Consider the following 20,810-nt stretch of genomic DNA (forward strand, 5'->3'; position numbering starts at 1 on the left):
ATTGTTTCTGTCAATGGGGGGGGGGGGGGGGGGGGGATAGTAAACCCCCATTGACAGAAACAAGTGCCTGTGTAAAATCCTCATAATGCATAAATGGATATTATAAAGCAAAAGGCTGATTAAAATCCCAATACAAAGACATAAATACTTTAAAATTAAATACTCGGAAAGGTCCCATGGAACACCCTGACTACCTTTTATTGACGTTCATCATTATATGCAGTGGTAACATCAGGGCCTACTTCGATTCGTCCAACTCGGGTAAGTAGAGTCTGTCGAACAACCCCCCCAACCCCGAGTTTGACCTTTTGAACCTACCCGAGTTAAATCGACATCAACCCTGGGTTGGGGCAGGTTTAGTAGAGTTTCAAAATGGCGTCAAGCAGCTCCAGCAAAGAAAAGTATAATACAAAATAACTGACATTTGACAAAATATAGCTGAAGAAAGGGGCTGACAAGGGGAATTTATTTTTGTCTGTATTTTGGCATCAACAAATATTGTTCATGTGTAAATTAACTGTCGGTGATGTTTATAAATAGAACAGAAATTAATCTCGGCATGCTCAGAGTTGCACTTTTTTTATTACATAAAATACATTCACTTTACCATATCAATGTCACTTATGCATGTTAAGTAGGATTTCTGGGCGTACATGAACACGGGAGTGTTTGATACATCAGCGCATCACACTGAAGGGGATATGGTAATTTCTCCATCTGACTGTCTGTCCGTTCGTCGCTCAGTAACCAATTAATACACCTAGACCGTTTATCAGAAAGCTTTAAGGGAACCAACCATTCACATCTTTTGCTGGTGGTGGTGGGGGGGGGGGGGGGGGGGGGGGGGATAGTAAACCCCCATTGACAGAAACAAGTGCCTGTGTAAAATCCTCATAATGCATAAATGGATATTATAAAGCAAAAGGCTGATTAAAATCCCAATACAAAGACATAAATACTTTAAAATTAAATACTCGGAAAGGTCCCATGGAACACCCTGACTACCTTTTATTGACGTTCATCATTATATGCAGTGGTAACATCAGGGCCTACTTCGATTCGTCCAACTCGGGTAAGTAGAGTCTGTCGAACAACCCCCCCCCCCCCCCCAACCCCGAGTTTGACCTTTTGAACCTACCCGAGTTAAATCGACATCAACCCTGGGTTGGGGCAGGTTTAGTAGAGTTTCAAAATGGCGTCAAGCAGCTCCAGCAAAGAAAAGTATAATACAAAATAACTGACATTTGACAAAATATAGCTGAAGAAAGGGGCTGACAAGGGGAATTTATTTTTGTCTGTATTTTGGCATCAACAAATATTGTTCATGTGTAAATTAACTGTCGGTGATGTTTATAAATAGAACAGAAATTAATCTCGGCATGCTCAGAGTTGCACTTTTTTTATTACATAAAATACATTCACTTTACCATATCAATGTCACTTATGCATGTTAAGTAGGATTTCTGGGCGTACATGAACACGGGAGTGTTTGATACATCAGCGCATCACACTGAAGGGGATATGGTAATTTCTCCATCTGACTGTCTGTCCGTTCGTCGCTCAGTAACCAATTAATACACCTAGACCGTTTATCAGAAAGCTTTAAGGGAACCAACCATTCACATCTTTTGCTGGTGGTGGTTGGGGGGGAGGGGGGGTATGTTTTTTTTTTCGTAGAACGAATTTTTTTTTCACAATTTTTTTCAGAAACAAACTATTTTTTCCAATAGCATACAGGATCAGGACTTTTCTTTCTTAAACATAATGGTTTTTTTTATTCTTATGTTCAGTAGAAACAATTTTTTTTTTCACTTCCCTTATGAAACAAATTAATTTTTTTCAAGAAATTCTGAATCAAACTATTTTTTTTTCAGAAAAAAAATACCCCCTCCCTAACAGAAGAATGGTCTGTGCCTAATTCGTATATGGTTTGGAATTTTGGTAATAATATTGTCTTGACCGTACTATATAGTCAGATTCAGCTTTGATTTTTGTTTTTACAGAACTTATGGGACTATGATTTATTTTTCATTTCTTCATCCCTCCGACCTCCTACTAGGAACCATAATTTCTGCAAAGTTCTTAATTCTTGGCACCTCTTCCCTTGGTAACATTCCAGATATAACGGATATCAACTCTTTTATCATATCACAAATTTGAACACAAAGTTGTTCATTGCCATCGTCGAGAAAAACAAAATTATCAAGCCAAATGCCATTTTTAAAAAGTGGGGTCCCTGAACTCGTTTTCAAGTTAAATCAGTCTGAATGATAAAAATCAGTCGAGAAATGGATCTTTTCCCGATATATCACAGTTTGACGTCGCGAAAAATAATATTTTACGTTAGCGACGTCATTACCTCCCCTGTAACTGTATCGTAAACAAGTTTGACGACCCCCGCTTGTTTGAAACCTTTTTGATGTCTAATAATTAGCAATGCAGAAAGCTATATTCTCTAACCAGTCTGAACTGTCCAAGCGTCCCAACTCTATAGGTCTATCGTTATTCGCTTACTCGTCAAATGACCAAGCGAAAGAAGGGTGGGTAACTGGAACTGCAATGGATTAGTCAAAAAGCTGTTTTAAGTGCTCTTAAAGTTCAGAGAGCGTGTCACTCTCCAAGACGTCCCCTTTTTACAGGACGTTGATGCGTATTTTATACATTCCAAACAGACATACAGACTCTGTCTCACGTGTTTTTCTCTCTGGTCGAAAAGCGACTCACCAGTTACATATATTCATGTGTCTTTTGATGTCTTGACAACACAGAAAGGGTTTACAATTAATAATATACTTACTACACTTAGAAACTCAGCAATCGGCTACTAGTATTTGAATTCGATAATAAGGGGACCAAGTCCCCTATTACAGTAGAAAAATCAATAAAAAAAAAAAAAAAAAAATCGGGAAAATTTCCCGTTTTCCCGAAATTTTCATTGTACTAATGAACAGTTCAGTTCAGTTTCTTGTATATTCCTCCATTAATTGTGGAGCACTACCCATAGGGTATAATTGTAGCATCTATATACACCTTAGAACATAAGGAAACATTTAATTATGTACAGATGACTGAATTTAGGCAATAATAATTACTAAATAATTAATATTATAACTAATTCATAGGATTGTCATCATAAAAAAAAATAATATTCATAATGTGCTGAACTCAAAATCGTTAACTTTTTTTTAACTTTTTTTTTCAGACTTTTTTTATTTTCCCGCATCTGCGCAGAAATCTTTTCCGGTATCGTTTTGGCTCGGGATTTGAGTAAAATGTTATGGGGACGTACCTTACATCAGTAAGCAAATCAATAAAACTTCTAAAAATCAAAATAAAAAATCAATATACTAATAAAATCATAATCGTAAACGTTTTTCGAACTTTTTCAAACAGTTGCATTTTCCCCTGGCGGACGCTGCAATATATGTCATACGATTTCCCGAAAATTAATATTAATATGAGGCAGGCGTTACCTGTGAAAGGGGACGAAGTCTGTATGAATTATTTTTTTTTAATTCAAACATATTTTAACTTCAAAATCTGTTCAAAAAAGAAACGGAAATACCCTTACGTTTCCGATTTCGGTTCTGTTGTTCGGAATTTTAGTTGTGACGTTATTTATGTTATGACGTCATATTCAATGTAAACAAAGAAACGCTATCAGGTAACGTTTTTTCATATCAAGCCATTCAAGGAATTATTAAAAATGGAATTGGTATTGCGTTCCTTCCTATATTTTACTAGACTGATAAATATATATTTTACTCAAAGACTCATGCAAACGAGACCGGAAAAAGGAAGTAGATTTCTGCGCAAATGCGGGAAAATAAAAAAGTCTGAAAATAAAAAAGTTAACGGTTTTGAGTTCATTAGTACAATGAAAATTTCGGGAAATTTTCCCGATTTTTTTTATTTTTTATTTTTTTATTTTTTTATTGATTTTTTGTCGAGCCTGCGACTTTTGTCGCAGAAAGCTCGACATAGGGATAGCGATCCGGCGGCGGCGGCGGCGTTAGCTAACTTCTTAAAAGCTTTATTAAGGGGACGAAGTCCCCTATTACAGTAGAAAAATCAATAAAAAAAAAAAAAAAAAAAAAAAAAAAAAAAAAATCGGGAAAATTTCCCGAACTTTTCATTGTACTAATGAACTCAAAATCGTTAACTTTTTTTTGTAACTTTTTTTAATTCCCGCATTTGCGCAGAAATCTACTTCCTTCTTCCGGTCTCGTTTGTCATGAGACTTTGAGTGAAATATATATTTATCAGTCCAGTAAAATATAGGAAGGAACACAATAACAATTTCATGAAAAAACGTTACCTGATGATAGCGTTTCTTTGTTTACATTGAATATGAGGTCATAACTAAAATAACGTCACAACTAAAATCCCTAACAACAGAACCACAATCGGAAACGTTACGGTATTTCCGTTTCTTTTTTAACAGATTTAGAACTTAAAATATGTTTGAATTAAAAAAAAATAATTTATATAGACTTCGTCCCCTTTCACAGGTAATGCCTGCCTCATAATATGAGGCAGGCATTACCTGTGAAAGGGGACGAAGTCTATATAAATTATTTGTTTTTAATTCAAACATATTTTAAGTTCTAAATCTGTTAAAAAAGAAACGGAAATACCGTAACGTTTCCGATTTTGGTTCTGTTGTTAGGGATTTTATATGTGACGTTATTTTAATTATGACGTCATGTTCAATGTAAACAAAGAAACGCTATCATCAGGTAACGTTTTTTCATATCAAAGAATAATTAGAAATGAAATTGTTATTGTGTTCCTTCCTATATTTTACTGGACTGATAAATATATATTTCACTCAGTCTCATGACAAACGAGACCGGAAGAAGGAAGTAGATTTCTGCGCAAATGCGGGAATTAAAAAAAGTTACAAAAAAAAAGTTAACGATTTTGAGTTCATTAGTACAATGAAAATTTCGGGAAATTTTCCCGATTTTTTTTTTTTTATTGATTTTTCTACTGTAATAGGGGACTTCGTCCCCTTAATATGAGGCAGGCATTACCTGTGAAAGGGGACGAAGTCTATATAAATTATTTTTTTTTAATTCAAACATATTTTAAGTTCTAAATCTGTTAAAAAAGAAACGGAAATACCGTAACGTTTCCGATTTTGGTTCTGTTGTTAGGGATTTTAGTTGTGACGTTATTTTAGTTATGACGTCATATTCAATGTAAACAAAGAAACGCTATCATCAGGTAACGTTTTTTCATATCAAAGAATAATTAGAAATGAAATTGTTATTGTGTACCTTCCTATATTTTACTGGACTGATAAATATATATTTCACTCAGTCTCATGACAAACGAGACCGGAAGAAGGAAGTAGATTTCTGGGCAAATGCGGGAATAAAAAAAAGTTACAAAAAAAAAGTTAACGATTTTGAGTTCATTAGTACAATGAAAATTTCGGGAAATTTTCCCGATTTTTTTTTTTTTTTTTTTTTTTTTTGATTTTTCTACTGTTATAGGGGACTTCGTCCCCTTATTATTTTAGAAGATGGAAGACCTGGATGCTTCATACTTTGTATATGGATGCCTCATGTTACGAAGTTTCCGTCAGTCACATGTCCAATGTCCTTGACCTCATTTTCATGGTTCAGTGACTACTTGAAAAAAAAGTTCAGATTTTTTGTAATGTTAAATTCTCTCTTATTATAAGTAATAGGATAACTATATTTGGTATGTGCGTACCTTGCAAGGTCCTCATGCCCGTCAGACAGTTTTCACTTGACCTCGACCTCATTTCATGGATCAGTGAACAAGGTTAAGTTTTCGTGGTCAAGTCCATATCTCAGATACTATAAGCAATAGGTCTAGTATATTCGGTGTATGGAAGGACTGTAAAGTGTACATGTCCAACTGGCAGGTGTCATCTGACCTTAACCTCATTTTCATGGTTCAGTGGTTATAGTTAAGTTTTTGTGTTTTGGTCTGTTTTTCTTATACTGTATGCAATAGGTCTACTATATTTGGTGTATGGAATGATTGTAAGGTGTACATGTCTAGCTGGCAGGTGTCATCTGACCTTGACCTCATTTTCATGGTTCAGTGGTCAAGGTTAAGTTTTTGAGTTTTGGTCTTTCTTTCTAATACTGCATGCAATAGGTCAGCTATATTTGGTGTATGGAATGATTGTAAGGTGTACATGTCTAGCTGGCAGGTGTCATCTTACCTTGACCTCATTTTCATGGTTCAGTGGTCAAAGTTAAGTTTTTGCGTTTTGGTCTTTTTTTCTAATACTATATGCAATAGTTCAACTATATTTGGTGTATGGAAATATTTTATGATCTATGTCAGTCACGCAGGTTTTATTTGACCTTGATCTCATTTTCAAGGTTCATTGCTCAGTGTTAAGTTTTTGTGTTTTCGTCTGTTTTTCTTAAACTATAAGCAATAGGTCAACTATATTTGTTGTATGGAAGAATTGTTAGCTGTACATGCCTGCCTAGCATGGTTCATCTGACCTTGACCTCATTTTCATGGTTCATTGGTCAATGTTTAGTTTACTGGGTTAATGTTAAGTTTATGTGACAGTTGTAATAAAGCTTTATATTTAGGACTATCAACATAATATCAATGATTAGTAAAGAAGGCGAGACATTTCAGCGTGTGCACTCTTGTCTACTGTAATAAGGGGACGAAGTCCCCTATAACGGTAGAAAAATCAATAAAAAAAAAAAAAAAAAAAAAAAATCGGGAAAATTTCCCGAAATTTTCATTCTACTAATGAACTCAAAATCGTTAACTTTTTTATTTTCAGACTTTTTTATTTTCCCGCATTTGCGCAGAAATCTACTTCCTTCTTCCGGTCTCGTTTGCATGAGTCTTTGAGTAAAATATATATTTATCAGTCTAGTAAAATATAGGAAGGAACGCAATACCAATTCCATTTTTAATAATTCCTTGAATAGCTTGATATGAAAAAAACGTTACCTGATAGCGTTTCTTTGTTTACATTGAATATGACGTCATAACATAAATAACGTCACAACTAAAATCAATCGGAACTACTCGGCCTTTCTGGTTGCACGAAGAAATAACGTTATTGTATTGCATAGCGAGAATGGCCGAGTAGTTACGATTGAACTAAAATTCCGAACAACAGAACCGAAATCGGAAACGTAAGGATATTTCCGTTTCTTTTTTGAACAGATTTTGAAGTTAAAATATGTTTGAATTAAAAAAAAATAATTCATACAGACTTCGTCCCCTTTCACAGGTAACGCCTGCCTCATATTAGGGGACTTCGTCCCCTTATTATAACTAATTCATAGGATTGTCATCATAAAATTTTAAAAATAATATTCATAATGTGCTGAACTCAAAATCGTTAACTTTTTTTTAACTTTTTTTTTCAGACTTTTTTTATTTTCCCGCATCTGCGCAGAAATCTTTTCCGGTATCGTTTTGGCTCGGGATTTGAGTAAAATGTTATGGGGACGTACCTTACATCAGTAAGCAAATCAATAAAACTTCTAAAAATCAAAATAAAAAATCAATATACTAATAAAATCATAATCGTAAACGTTTTTCGAACTTTTTCAAACAGTTGCATTTTCCCCTGGCGGACGCTGCAATATATGTCATACGATTTCCCGAAAATTAATATGTATGATTACCGGAAAGAGTATGGACGACAACACAATAACAATAACATTTATATTCTTATAATTTCCTTTTTATAATTCATGGTTGACTTTGCTTTAATGTTGTTGTTTTTTCGTTATACTTTTAACAAAAAGACATGCAGATTCAAAGTTGTATGAAGTCATATAATGGTGATCGCTATGATTGAGGATCACTGTGACACGTTGGTTTTGGTACATATCTGTACCTTATCAACTCGATGCTTCATAGCAACACGTCTTTTCGTTTACATTTAAATAGCAGAGTTATCAGTCTTTTTAACCATTTTTTAAACAGTTGGAAAGCAGGTCACTGTTTGACCCCAAGTCTATCAGCAACAATAGAGTCACGTGACCGTGAAAATTCAGTAAAACTACGGATGAGACAAACCTCACTTTTACTCACTAAAATACCACTGTCATAGTAAAAACTTATTGATCAAAATAATCTTGAATATACATAGTTTTAACTCGTCAAAACTTACACATCAACTCAAAGTCCTTTATTCTTTATTTTATCTTCAAACTTGAAGTTTGTGTGAAAATTGTCAAGGCTCCTGATCGAAAAATCTAAATATTTTCGAGGAAACTAAAAATGATGGGCTGAATTTAAATTTAATAAAGCATCTCATTAAGACAAACACTCGATATGAGTATCTAGTCAATACAGTTTTGGATACGCAAACGTCAAGTTATGTTCAACACGAAGCGGTGGTTTTTTTGCCGATTTGTGCAAGTGGTTATCTCCCCTTGATATCACCAGTCAAAAATAAAAACCCACCAAAATGAATAAAAAGGAGTTTATTTTACAAAAAATCAAGAAGAAAATAAAAGAAAGTCGATTAACAACTATGTTATTATAATATTAAGAAGAGATACTTCTCTACTTTTCAGAGAAGGATTACAGGTAAAAATTAAAAGACAAAAAATTGGTAAAAATTAGATCCAGAAACCTAGCTGAATTGATATAAATATTAGCCCTGGCTGATGAAATTTACTTTCAGTTTGTTATTTTTATAATGGGATATGGGATCACTCCTAATGTAACTACTTCTAACAATGTTTAATTCAATAAAACATACTGTATACAATTTAAATAATCTTTCTGAAAAAAAATAATACTGACCATTTATATTTTATATTTTAATAAAGTGGGACCAAGAGTCACAATTTAGTTTCTTCAAAGTAAAAAAGCCTTTTAACTCAAGCCTATGTTTCTAAGTTGAAGAGTACAGTACTGCCTAGAAAATATCATACAGAAAAAGGATAAGTTTACCAAAAAAATGACAAAAAAATTCTGTAAAAAAATAATGCTTAAAATTATAAGTGAAAGTGACATAATTTTGAATTTTAAAATCATTATTATGTAAAATTCAACTATTAGATTAGCTAGCACAGTAGCCCTTGTCCAATTTCTCAGGGTATTTTATAGTCCAAAATAGATTATGAAAGTAAACATTTTGAAAAAAAAATTGGGGTTTCTTCTCTTCAGGTTGCTGTATCTGCTGCTTTACATATTTATAAACAAAGTATTGTATATTTTATAATTGGATATTAATCTCAGAAATGAAAGTTGGTATGACAATTCTTGTGCATTTTACTTTAATAATGATCAATGCTGATTAAATTTGACAAGATTTTGCCATTAGAATAAATTCAATTTTGTAAGCACACATCTCTATGAATTAATTTCTTGTTTGACTTGAAAAGCTAGTGTTTGCTCTTATTAATGTAGCTTACTTAGTAAAGAGATAATTGATAAGCAAGGTTTTTAACTTATAAAATATAAATATACTATTAACTGACCTTCATTTCCTTTTTTCATATGTTTTTTCCTCCACTGGCTCCAGAAATTGTCTTTGCAATGCATTTTCTATTGCTATTTTTGTGCGTTTGTTTATCCATAGGCCATCATTAATTTGTCATATTTGCTTCCAGTATAAATGAAATTTTCTTAGACCTATAGTTTCAAACGCCATAAAGAAGGACTTTGTTTGTTGTTTCACTTGTCCAATGTGTAAATTTTCACTATGCACATGACCCTGACACATATTTTGTAAACGTTATATATGACGTATGTTGAAAAAGAAAACAATGTCACCGTCAATTTGTGTAGGGGATCAAAAAGGGGTTTAATTACTTTAAAATGGAGATATCGTATGGAATTGTGAAAAACAACAATTTTTAATCACAATTTCAGTCATATCTATAATAAAATCAGTATTTTAGAGTACTTTGGAAACAGGTACATGAGAGAAGTTGAACTCTACTGTTTTGAAGTAGAAACGCAGCCAAAACCAGGTACAAAATGACATGACTGGTGGTCACCAAAATTGATGTATAATAGTAAAAAATGATGGCTTCATAATTGTGTAGAAATTTGAAATAGGTTACCCGGTTTCATTTAAGATTTTGAACGTTCTATTCAGTATTTGGATACGCAAACGTCAAGTTATATAAATTCGATGTTTTGGCGAACAAAAAAGATGGCTGATCATTTTTAGAACGGACAGGATAAAGTAATAGCAAATAAAAGTTATTTTCGACAATATTTCAATGTCGTATTGAAACTATATTGTTCACAAAATCTACAAACTTTAAAACTCAATTGTAATAAAAGCATGACAAGTTGAAAAAAATAGTTAAACGTCGATTTTTTAGCCGATTTATTTCGCGGACTTTTTGACGTCACCGACGACTGTAGCGCCACCTAATTAATTTCCCCTGCTATTGTTGCTGATAGAGCTTGACGACAACGGACTTTTCCAAGGACTTGCTTTCTAACTGTAAATATACATTCTTTTAATTCAGATTTTGATATGATAAAAAAAAAAAACGTTACCTGACAATAGCGTTTCTTTGTTTACATTGCAAATGACGTCACAACATAATGTCTTAACAATAGAACCAACATCGGAAACGTTGCGGTATTTCCGTTTCTTTTTCAACAGATTCTGAAGTTAGGTTATATATAAATACCTTTTTATAAAAAAAAAATACAAAACAACTTTCAAGGAATAAAAAATAAGCATTGTATGACATAAAAAAAATTAAACGCAGACAATTAACCAAAAAAATACATCTTTTAGTTTTAAATCATACCTTTTAATAAATAATTTCAAAAATGATTTCGCAGAACAACTCTTCTTTATCATATATTTCAATAATTTTATTAGTGACAAACTTACTGCCAAAAGAAAAAGAAGTGACACCGAAACGAAGCTGAATTTTTAATAATGACAATTGACATATATTTTTCTTATTCAAAATTATAAAATCATTCTACATAGAATGTGTCATTTACAACCGCATATCTTCATAATGATGTACCTAGATCTACATGTTACACTGAGGTATTGAGCAAAATTGACACAATTTTTGTTTTTTATATACAATAACATGCATGATGGCTTACCATCACAAAAGAGTAAAAAAAAGGAAAATGATACAATGAGAAGAAAAAAGAGAACACCAGATCTATTAGCAAGAAGTGAGAAATTTGTACATAACGCGATGCAGTAAACATGGTGAAGAAACAATGAAATATGATTATTTCTAGCAAAATTTACCTTGTCACACAAATTTAGACCAATGTTTTTATGTTATCACCTTCTACATTCACAGTAGCCACTTGCAAACCCATTAATCAAAGGTCATGCATCCCAATGAGATATGATGTATATTGAATTTTACAACCTTCAATCAGAGTTTAAAGTCTGAAGCAAGAAAATAAGACACTTTCATGACCACTGTTAGAGTGTTTCTACTCTATGTATATAGAAGCTGAAACTGTAACACTTTTATGACTCAAGCCCATTTCTATACTGTTTTATGGTGTGATGTTTTTCAGATGTTTATAAAAATTAGGAGATGTGGTGTAATTGCAAATGAGACAACTTTATGTATATGCCTGTCCCAAGTCAGGAGCCTGTAATTCAGTGGCTGTCGTTTGTTGCTGTGTTACATGATATGTGTTTTTCGTTCATTTTTTGTACATCAATTAGGCCATTAGTTTTCTCCTTTAAATTGTTTTACATTTGTAATTTTGGGGCCTTTTATAGCTGACTGTGCAGTATGGACTTTGCTCATTTTTGAAGGCCGTACGATGACATATAGCTGTTAATTTCTGTGTCATTTGATTTCTTATGGAGAGTTGTTGGATTGGCAATCATACGACATCTTATTTTAAATTTTTATCGACCAAAGATCAAATGAAGTGGATATAAACAATTATAGGCAACCGTATAGCCTTCTAAAAAGAGAAAAACCCATACAGTCATACAGTATACTTGGCTATAAAAGGCCTTGAAATTACAAATGTAAAACAATTCAAACGAGAAAACTAAAGGCCTCGACATGTTTGTTTGTTTGTGTTTTTTTTTTAGCAGTCGTCAGTTAATTTTACTTTTTTTCTGTACGTTTTAAGAAGACAACAGTTATAAGCTATTTGAGACATTGAATAGTTGCCATTCGAAAGCATAGAACTGTTCAAGTTTTTACTAGCTTCAATAGTGTTATTGTCCATTGTATTGGTGTGTCTGACATGTCTCCAAGGCATCCATATTTAATAGTATCGTATATCACCTTCCACATTTTCCATATAAATTGAGATTACTAGTGGCACTTCCTGTATACAAGGTGCTATGATGTGCCGCTGGAATGGTCGGGAAAATATCAGAAAAATATGATAAGGTCAATAAAGTTCCCGTAACTTCTTCGTCTGTCACCGTTCTTGGTGTTCCTGCTGTGTTTTAATCAACCAAGTTTTCATATTTGACATTTTGGTATTCCACTCCTACATTACACACCACATGAAACCCAAACAATATGGGAAAAGGTTACATTTTCACATACGCAATATATGAAAAGGTATCCATTTTTTAAATCAAAATCATATGAATTGAAGGTGAGGTAACTCTGAAATTTTCTGAAGGAATTTAAATTAAATTTTGCTATTTTATATTTTAGCCCGAAAAATTGTACAGTGACCCTATCTTTTCTTATAATATTATCAAAGCATTTTCCAAAAGTTGTCTTCTCGTATTTATTTTACAATTCTATCATTCAGTTTGGTATGAAATTTGAAAAAAATAGGCAGGACAGGATTTTTGAGTAAAAAAAAAGGCAGGATGAGATTATTTGCAAAAAAAAAAAGGCAGGATGATAATTTATGTAAAAAAAAAAGTCAGGATAAACTAAAAAAAAAAAAAGGCAGGACCGAATAGAGTGAAAAATAAAAAGACAGGACCGAATAGAGGGGAAAATAAATAGGCAGGACAAAATTTTTCATCCTAGCCCCCCCATAAAAATCAAATGGTAACTCCCTTAACATCGATCGAAAACTTAAAATATTATAAAAATTTGCCAAGGCTTATTTGTGACACGCTCTTCTATTAACGATCGGACTCAAAGGGTTGCCTTGAGTAAAGAAATATGGTTATCACAGGAGTTCTCCGGCCCGTACTAAATCGCTTGCTAAAGTGTGACATCCATTCTTTTGTGTGAGATGCATAAATACGCAGCCACGCTTGCTAGAGTGAGACGTCCGTTTGGAGGTGTTTATAGGGTGCATGATAAATACACAGTCACGGCTGGCTAGAGTGAGACGTCCGTTTGTTGTCTTTGGTGGTGTATATAGGGTGCATGATAAATACACAGCCACGCTTGCTGAGTGAGACGTCCGTTTGGTGGTGTATGTAGGGTGCATGATAAATACACAGCCACGTCCGGTCAGAAGGGGGACGATACATCAGAAGCTCTGTGTAAGATGATGGGCACGCTCTCAGACCTCGTCTTTTTTTGCGCAATTGTGTATGTACAATTGCAATTTTGTATCTGAAAGGAACTTCTAATTTTTGACAGACACCATTTACCTTTCAACAATCTTCTTTTTAGATAAAATCGGCGTGGCATTAATATAATAGAAAAGAAAGGATGGCATGTTTTTTCCAGGCTTGATATTTTTCTGTTTAAGACATCCGCTTCATATCTGTTCTGTTCATGCCAAACTCTGTGATCGTTTGCTTACTTCTTTAAGTTAGCTTAAAATTTTTTGGAAACTTTGATTCTCTTTCTACTAAGCTTATTAAAATCAGATATTTCACTTTGGTTCATTAGATTTGCTTGTCATTGCAGGAAAAACATAAATGGTCATGTTCACATGCAAATAAAACAATATAAAAATAAGATGATGTGGTATGATTGCCAATGACGTAGAAGCTTACACATATAGGTCACCGTACGACCTTCAACAATGAGCAAAACACATACCGCAAAGTAAGCTATAAAAGGCCCCGAAATGACAAATGTAAAACAAGACTTTTTCCAATATAGAACTTGATAGTCCTGTCATTTGATACATACCACACATTCTATAGCAAGTGCCCATCCCCCCTAAGCGAGAGAGATCACAAAGTGAACAGAGATCTTATAATCAAAATATGTGATCATATATTTTAGACTGGTTCGGATCCTATGTGAGGTCTTACAATGATAATCAAGAAACTTTTCCAATACTAATTTTTGCATATTATTAGTTAATACAATAGTGACCTTTAGACATAAAATGGATCTTCCTCTCAATTTGACCATATATCTTAGTAAGGTTGCTAACCGATATACAGTATTAAATCATGATCCAGTAAACAAAGCGTTATGGACTGACGGACGGGTCAAAATTATTCATAGCTTTCAATATTGGTTGTTTTTGTAGTCTTTCGGAATACCGGAAGTGCCTACTGTCTTTTCGGAATACATCTGTTCTTTTCAAGGGCCGCCTGCGTAATAGGTAATTAATTGATCTAATGAATATGAATTAGCGTGTAAAAGTTGCTATAGAGATAAGTGTTAATCGAGGCTGATTGATATCCTACATCAGTAGTTAAGAGCAATTCTCTGTAACCACCAACCATTTCATATAGCAGGTCGGCACGCATAGTCACTTTCCTGAAACTTACAAGACCATATAATTAGGTGAAAAAGTAAGAAAAATGCCTCCCAAAGTATTGCTAGGGCACGGTTGCCAAGGCAACCAAGTCAATGAGTTTTCCCGTACATTTTGGGGAATTTAGCATTCAAAAAACAACTACAAACTTTGCAGGCATTTTGAAGCAAAACCAGATTTTATTTAATGATATTTGTTAATATTTTTCAGAAACATGATACTAAACAAACATAACAGCAATGCCATATATAAAAAATATTTTGACTGAATATTGTTACAACCGCGGGAGCAGAGGTAATTTTTCATTGTGTTTCTGAGGCAAATTATACACATTTAGTATGAGCAAATTATACAGTTTTGCATCCACCTCCATTTGAGTTGGGGTTATAACTATAACAATCAATCTCTCTAGTCAATAATTTACCGTTAAGTTATTTGGAATTCCGGGTGCTAGGATGGTTGCTATGGAAACCAAAATGTGTCATTTTTAACCGGATTTTCGAAGGAAATATTGGTTATTAAAATGGTGATGTACGGCGGGCGGCTGCCAAACAGTGTCAAATTTAAATATGTTGTTTCCTGGGATTTAATGAAGGTCTAGTTTAATTTTAAAGATATTAGTTTATCTCCTTTGTGAGTTATCGCCATTTTTAATATCCAACAGTGGAATTTTTAAATATTTTACTCTTGTTATCTTTTTTATGACTTAGCATAATGTCTTATCTCACAATAAAAATTGGAGTGACAGATTTATTTGAAAATTATCTATTTCCTAAGTGGTAATGATTATAAGCTATATTATTAGACATTTTGAAGTTAATTACATTATTAATTATTAATTAGATCTGGGTTATATCTTAGCATATAATATCATTGGAGTGACAGATTTATTTGAAAATTTTCTGTTTTCTGATAAGATCTATAGGATTGTATATATAAAGTTTGAAATTTACTAGTAGGACTGTATAAATGAAATTTGAAATTTACTGTTCATTATTAGACATTTTGTAGATAATTAAGTCTGCCTAAACCATATATATTCTTACCCCCACCCTCTTTCAATTTGAGAATGTGCTTTTATATTGTAAACGGTTGAGATCCCCACCCCTAAACCATATATATTCTTGTATGGGACAATAAAACAAATCAAATGAAATATTTGGGGAGTCCCCGGGTTCACCCCACCCCCCTACTTTTTGAAAACTTGTAAACAGACAAGATCCCAACCCTGAAACCATATATATTCTTGTATGTGACAACAAAACAAATCAAATGATATAAAAGGCGATTCCCCTGGGGTCACCCCCACCCCCTCCTGTTTGAGAACTTGTAAACGGTCGAGATCCCAACCCCTGACAATAAAACAAATCAAATGAAATATTTGGGGAGTCCCCGGGTTCACCCCCCACCCCCTACTTTTTGAAAACTTGTAAACAGTCAGTTCCCAACCCTGAAACCATATATATTCTTGTATGTGACAACAAAACAAATCAAATGAATTAAAAGGCGAGTCCCCTGGGGTCACCCCCACCCCCTCCTGTTTGAGAACTTGTAAACGGTCGAGATCCCAACCCCTAAACCATATATATTCTTGTACGGGACAATAACACAAATCAAATGAAATATAGGGGAAGTCCATGGGGGTCACCCCCACCCCCCTTATTTTTGAAAACTTGTAAACGGTCTAGATCCACACCCCTAAACCATATATATTCTTGTATGGGACAATAAAACAAATCAAATGAAATATTTGGGGAGTCCCCGGGTTCACCCCAACCCCCTACTTTTTGAAAACTTGTAAACAGACAAGATCCCAACCCTGAAACCATATATATTCTTGTATGTGACAACAAAACAAATCAAATGATATAAAAGGCGATTCCCCTGGGGTCACCCCCACCCCCTCCTGTTTGAGAACTTGTAAACGGTCGAGATCCCAACCCCTGACAATAAAACAAATCAAATGAAATATTTGGGGAGTCCCCGGGTTCACCCCCCACCCCCTACTTTTTGAAAACTTGTAAACAGTCAAGATCCCAACCCTGAAACCATATATATTCTTGTATGTGACAACAAAACAAATCAAATGAATTAAAAGGCGAGTCCCCTGGGGTCACCCCCACCCCCTCCTGTTTGAGAACTTGTAAACGGTCGAGATCCCAACCCCTAAACCATATATATTCTTGTACAGGACAATAACACAAATCAAATGAAATATAGGGGAAGTCCATGGGGGTCACCCCCACCCCCCTTATTTTTGAAAACTTGTAAACGGTCAAGATCCACACCCTGAAACTATGTATATTCTTGTATGGGACAATAAAACAAATCAAATAAAAAATAAAAGGCGAGTCCCCTGGGGTCACCCCACCCCCTCCTGTTTGAGAACTTGTAAACGGTCCAGATCCCCACCCCTAAACCATATACATGTATATTCTTGTATGCAATAAAACAAATCAAATTAAATATAGGGGAAGTCCATGGGGGTCACCCCACCTCCCTTCTTATTGATAACTTGTAAACGGTCTAGATCCCCACCCCTAAACCATATATATTCTTGAAAGGGACAATAAAACAAATCAAATGAAATTAAGGGGAAATCCCCTGGGGTAACCCCCACCCCCTTCTTTTTGAAAACTTGTAAATGGTCAAGATCCCCATGCGGAAACCATATATATTCTTGTATTGGACCATAAATCAAATAAAATGAAATATAAGGCGAGTCCCCTGGGGTCATCCCCACCGCCTCCTGTTTAAGAACTTGTAAACGGTCAAGATCCCTACCCCTAAACCATATATATTCTTGTACAGGACAAAAAAACAAATCATATGAAATATAGGGAGAGTCCCTTGGGGATCACCCACCCCCCCTTTTGAGAACTTGTCAAGGTCTCCATCCCTAAACCATATAAATTCCTGTTTGTAATTTCAAGAAGATTTGTATGACATACAGAGTCAATCCATAGGCGTCACTAATGCATATCATAAACCAATTTGTACTGGACATTGCCCAATGTCAAGCGACAATGGGAATGACGAATTATTGGAGCTTTGTTTGGGAGACTTCGTAACAGCATTCTGTTACAATTATTTCTTGTTACTGATAAGTTTTATAGATTTGAAATGACATTGTATAAATGATAAATAAAATTTTGGATTTTTTTCTTCTTTTCTTTGGTAAATTGTTTGTAGAATTTTGTGGCAAGTTTGTTTGTTATTCTGTAAAAACTAATTTTCTGAATGCTATATATTTTTTTTTGATGAAGTAAACTCCTTTAAAAACTAAGCTTATATTGTCTATTAATAAACATATATTTAGATTTCTGATTTTGGGCCCAGTTTTCAAGTTGGTCCAAATTGAGGTCCAAAATTAAACTGTGTTTGATTTCAACATAAATTGAATATATATAGGGTTCTTTAAAATGCTTAATCTAAACCTGTATTTCTTTTCATTATTAATAAGATAATACCACATTGAGGTCCAAAGGGTCCTAAATTACACTTTTGATTAATTTCATCAAAAATTGAATTCTTTGGTTCTTTGATATGCTGATTCTAGCAATGTTTTAGTGTTAAATCATATCTAATTTTAGAGAGCTTAGTCATCACTGGTTGTTGTTATTATATTATTGATTATAATTTGAAAAATTGCACCATATCTTATTTTAGAGAACTATTTATCCAGTTTGAGTTATTTCCCTTTGCAGGGAAAATATTATGGATAAAATTAACCTGTGTTTCATTTCAACATAAATTAAATATATATAGGGTTCTTTCAAATGCTGAATTTAAACCTGTATTTAAATATTAGATTTTTGGGCCCAGTTTTCAAGTTGGTCCAAATCAGGGTCCAAAATTAAACTTTGTTTGATTCAACAAAAAAATTATTTATGGGGTTCTTTGAAATACTGAATCTAACCATGTATTGAGAGATTTTGGATTGTGGGCTCCTTTATCAAATTGGTCCACATTGAGGTCCAAAGGGTCTTAAATTAAACTTTTGTCTGATTTCATCAAAAATTGAATTCTTGGGGTTCTTTGATATGCTGATTCTAATATGTACTTAGATTTTTGATATTGGACCATAATAGGTATTTAAATGTCCAATTTCAAGTATTTCAGTTCTTAAACCACATTCATTTTGTGTCACAAACCTATGCTGTGTCAAATATTCAATCACAATCCAAATTCAGAGCTGTTTTAAGCTTAAATGTAGTGTCTATACTTGCTCAACTGTTTAGGGTTCGACCTCTGCAGGAAAATCCGGTTTGCTGTCACGCTGACAGCCTCTTGTTGTTTTTTTCTTCAGAAATTCCACTATGTTATTGAGATTACCCAAAACAGCAATTACTATTGAATGTCTATGATGTGAAAACTATTGAGCATTAAATGACCTTCATGTAATAGATGACCTTGACCTTTGACCTTTCGTATATTAATTGAATTTTGTAAGAAAAGATAATAGAACATGTAGAAAGAAGCAAACAAAGTAAGAATAAAATGTTCAGGATGATTAAAGCCACTGTTTTGTTTACAGGTCAAAAGTAAGAAGTCAAGGTTTTGTCAAAAGTGCTTTGCAACCACCCTTATTTGATACAAAAGAACCTAGTTACCATATATGTTTTGATACAGGACTGTATGAATTATTACATAGACCCTACCTAAAAGGCCAGGGGTGAATGTTATCACAATTATCCTTAGCAACCATTCATTTATAGTGTAAAAGTGCCTGCAACCATTTATTTATATTGGAAAAGTGGCTAGCAACAATATATTTTCATTTTCATTGAGACAAAAATCAGAAAAAAATTGATATCAAACATGCCGTTTTGTTTAAATTAGTGATCCCTTTGAAGAATTAACGCGCATTGTATGTACCGAATTGTTGATTTACACTGACTTGATTGTACACATGCATAATTCAGAATAGTTAATTATATGGAAAATTTAATTTCAAGGATGAAAAAAAATAAGGGTTTTATTACAAATCCAAATCCCAAAATAAGATGTGGTATGGTTGCCAATGAGACAACTCTCCACAAGAGACCAAATGTTATATTAAGAAAGGTCCTTTGAATCTACAAAAACAAGGTGAAACGAACATAAATTTATTTCTTTGGTTAGGGATGGGCTTTTTAGCAAGATGTTTTGCGTGGACAAAATAATCATTTTCACCCGTTATAGGGCTGGATTACTTATTTCATTTTTTCCCCATTGTGTACACACCCATATTTCTTTTTCAAATCGTATGTGCATCTGAATGTACAGAAAATACATTTTCAGCATGTCTTGGGCAAAATTGTTGATTTTCAGTTCTAGACACCATCACATTCATTTCATTCAGCATCCTTCATCCCCATCACAAAATATAGAATGGTCTATCCCTATAGGTAATAGAACTACTTTGAATCCGCTCAAATTTCTACTTTTGTATTCTGTGGAGAATTTTAAAAACTCCTTCTTAAAACAAATACATTGTATGTTTTGCAAAATTTACTTTTTTTCATTAGATTTATCTTGGTGTTCACATTTTCTTTCTATCTATTATAGTTTTTAAGCTAATTGTAAAATCTCAAAATTTAGCTAAAAAAAATCTTTTCGGGCAATGACTGCTAAAGAAAGTTGATTCACAATTTCAGCAATGTTAACTTATTGGTAAATCTTATCGTCAAGCTTATTTAAGCTGTATATTGCCTCTCTTTACCTATTACATGTACAATTTTCAAGAACGGCAAACAAATTAATGACAGTTTCAGTTATGCCAACATATTTAAACTCTTTTCTCGTTGGTCTGTTTTTCTGAAAATATATCTCTATCTATTAAACCCAAAACGCAGAAAGGGAGAAAAATCATTATTTAAGGACAATAAATGTTAAGGAGCTGATTTCCAATTAAGTTATTTTAACTTATTTGATGATCGTATATGGCTGATCTATTTCAGCTAACATTTTCTTCAAACCTATAATACTTTTCAAGAAAATAGCCAAAAACAATCATAATGGGTAAACATTGTTATTTTTTTTCCAGATTGGCAATCTATACAATAGCCATTATAAAGTGAAGTTTCTAAAACAATAGAAGAACCCAAACTATACGATGCCACTTCAAAATGTAGTTTCTAAAACTATAGCATAACTATTTTTTTTACAATGCCACTACAAAATGTAGTTTCTAAAACTATAGCATAACTATTTTTTTACAATGCCAC

At 33.5% G+C, this 20,810-nt stretch overlaps 2 protein-coding genes across 6 annotated transcripts in view; one reads left to right on the forward strand and one right to left on the reverse strand.

Moving 5' to 3' along the window:
• LOC127707855 (stearoyl-CoA desaturase 5-like) overlaps nucleotides 1-20,810 on the reverse strand; it is a 51,358-nt gene that overhangs the window by 9,411 nt on the left and 21,137 nt on the right. The window lies entirely within an intron of this gene.
• Nucleotides 1-20,810, forward strand: part of LOC127707851 (spermine oxidase-like) — a 73,589-nt gene that overhangs the window by 1,183 nt on the left and 51,596 nt on the right. Inside the window, exon 2 of one of the 4 annotated variants that reach the window (XM_052212603.1) lies at nucleotides 14,812-14,895. The exons of the other annotated variants lie outside the window; for them this stretch is intronic. The gene's annotated coding sequence lies outside the window, so the exon portion shown is untranslated. The remainder of the gene's footprint in view (nucleotides 1-14,811; nucleotides 14,896-20,810) is intronic. 4 annotated transcript variants of the gene reach the window in all.

The sequence above is a fragment of the Mytilus californianus genome, unplaced genomic scaffold, assembly GCF_021869535.1.
Source record: "Mytilus californianus isolate M0D057914Y unplaced genomic scaffold, xbMytCali1.0.p SCAF_7, whole genome shotgun sequence".
Classification (NCBI taxonomy): domain Eukaryota; kingdom Metazoa; phylum Mollusca; class Bivalvia; order Mytilida; family Mytilidae; genus Mytilus; species Mytilus californianus.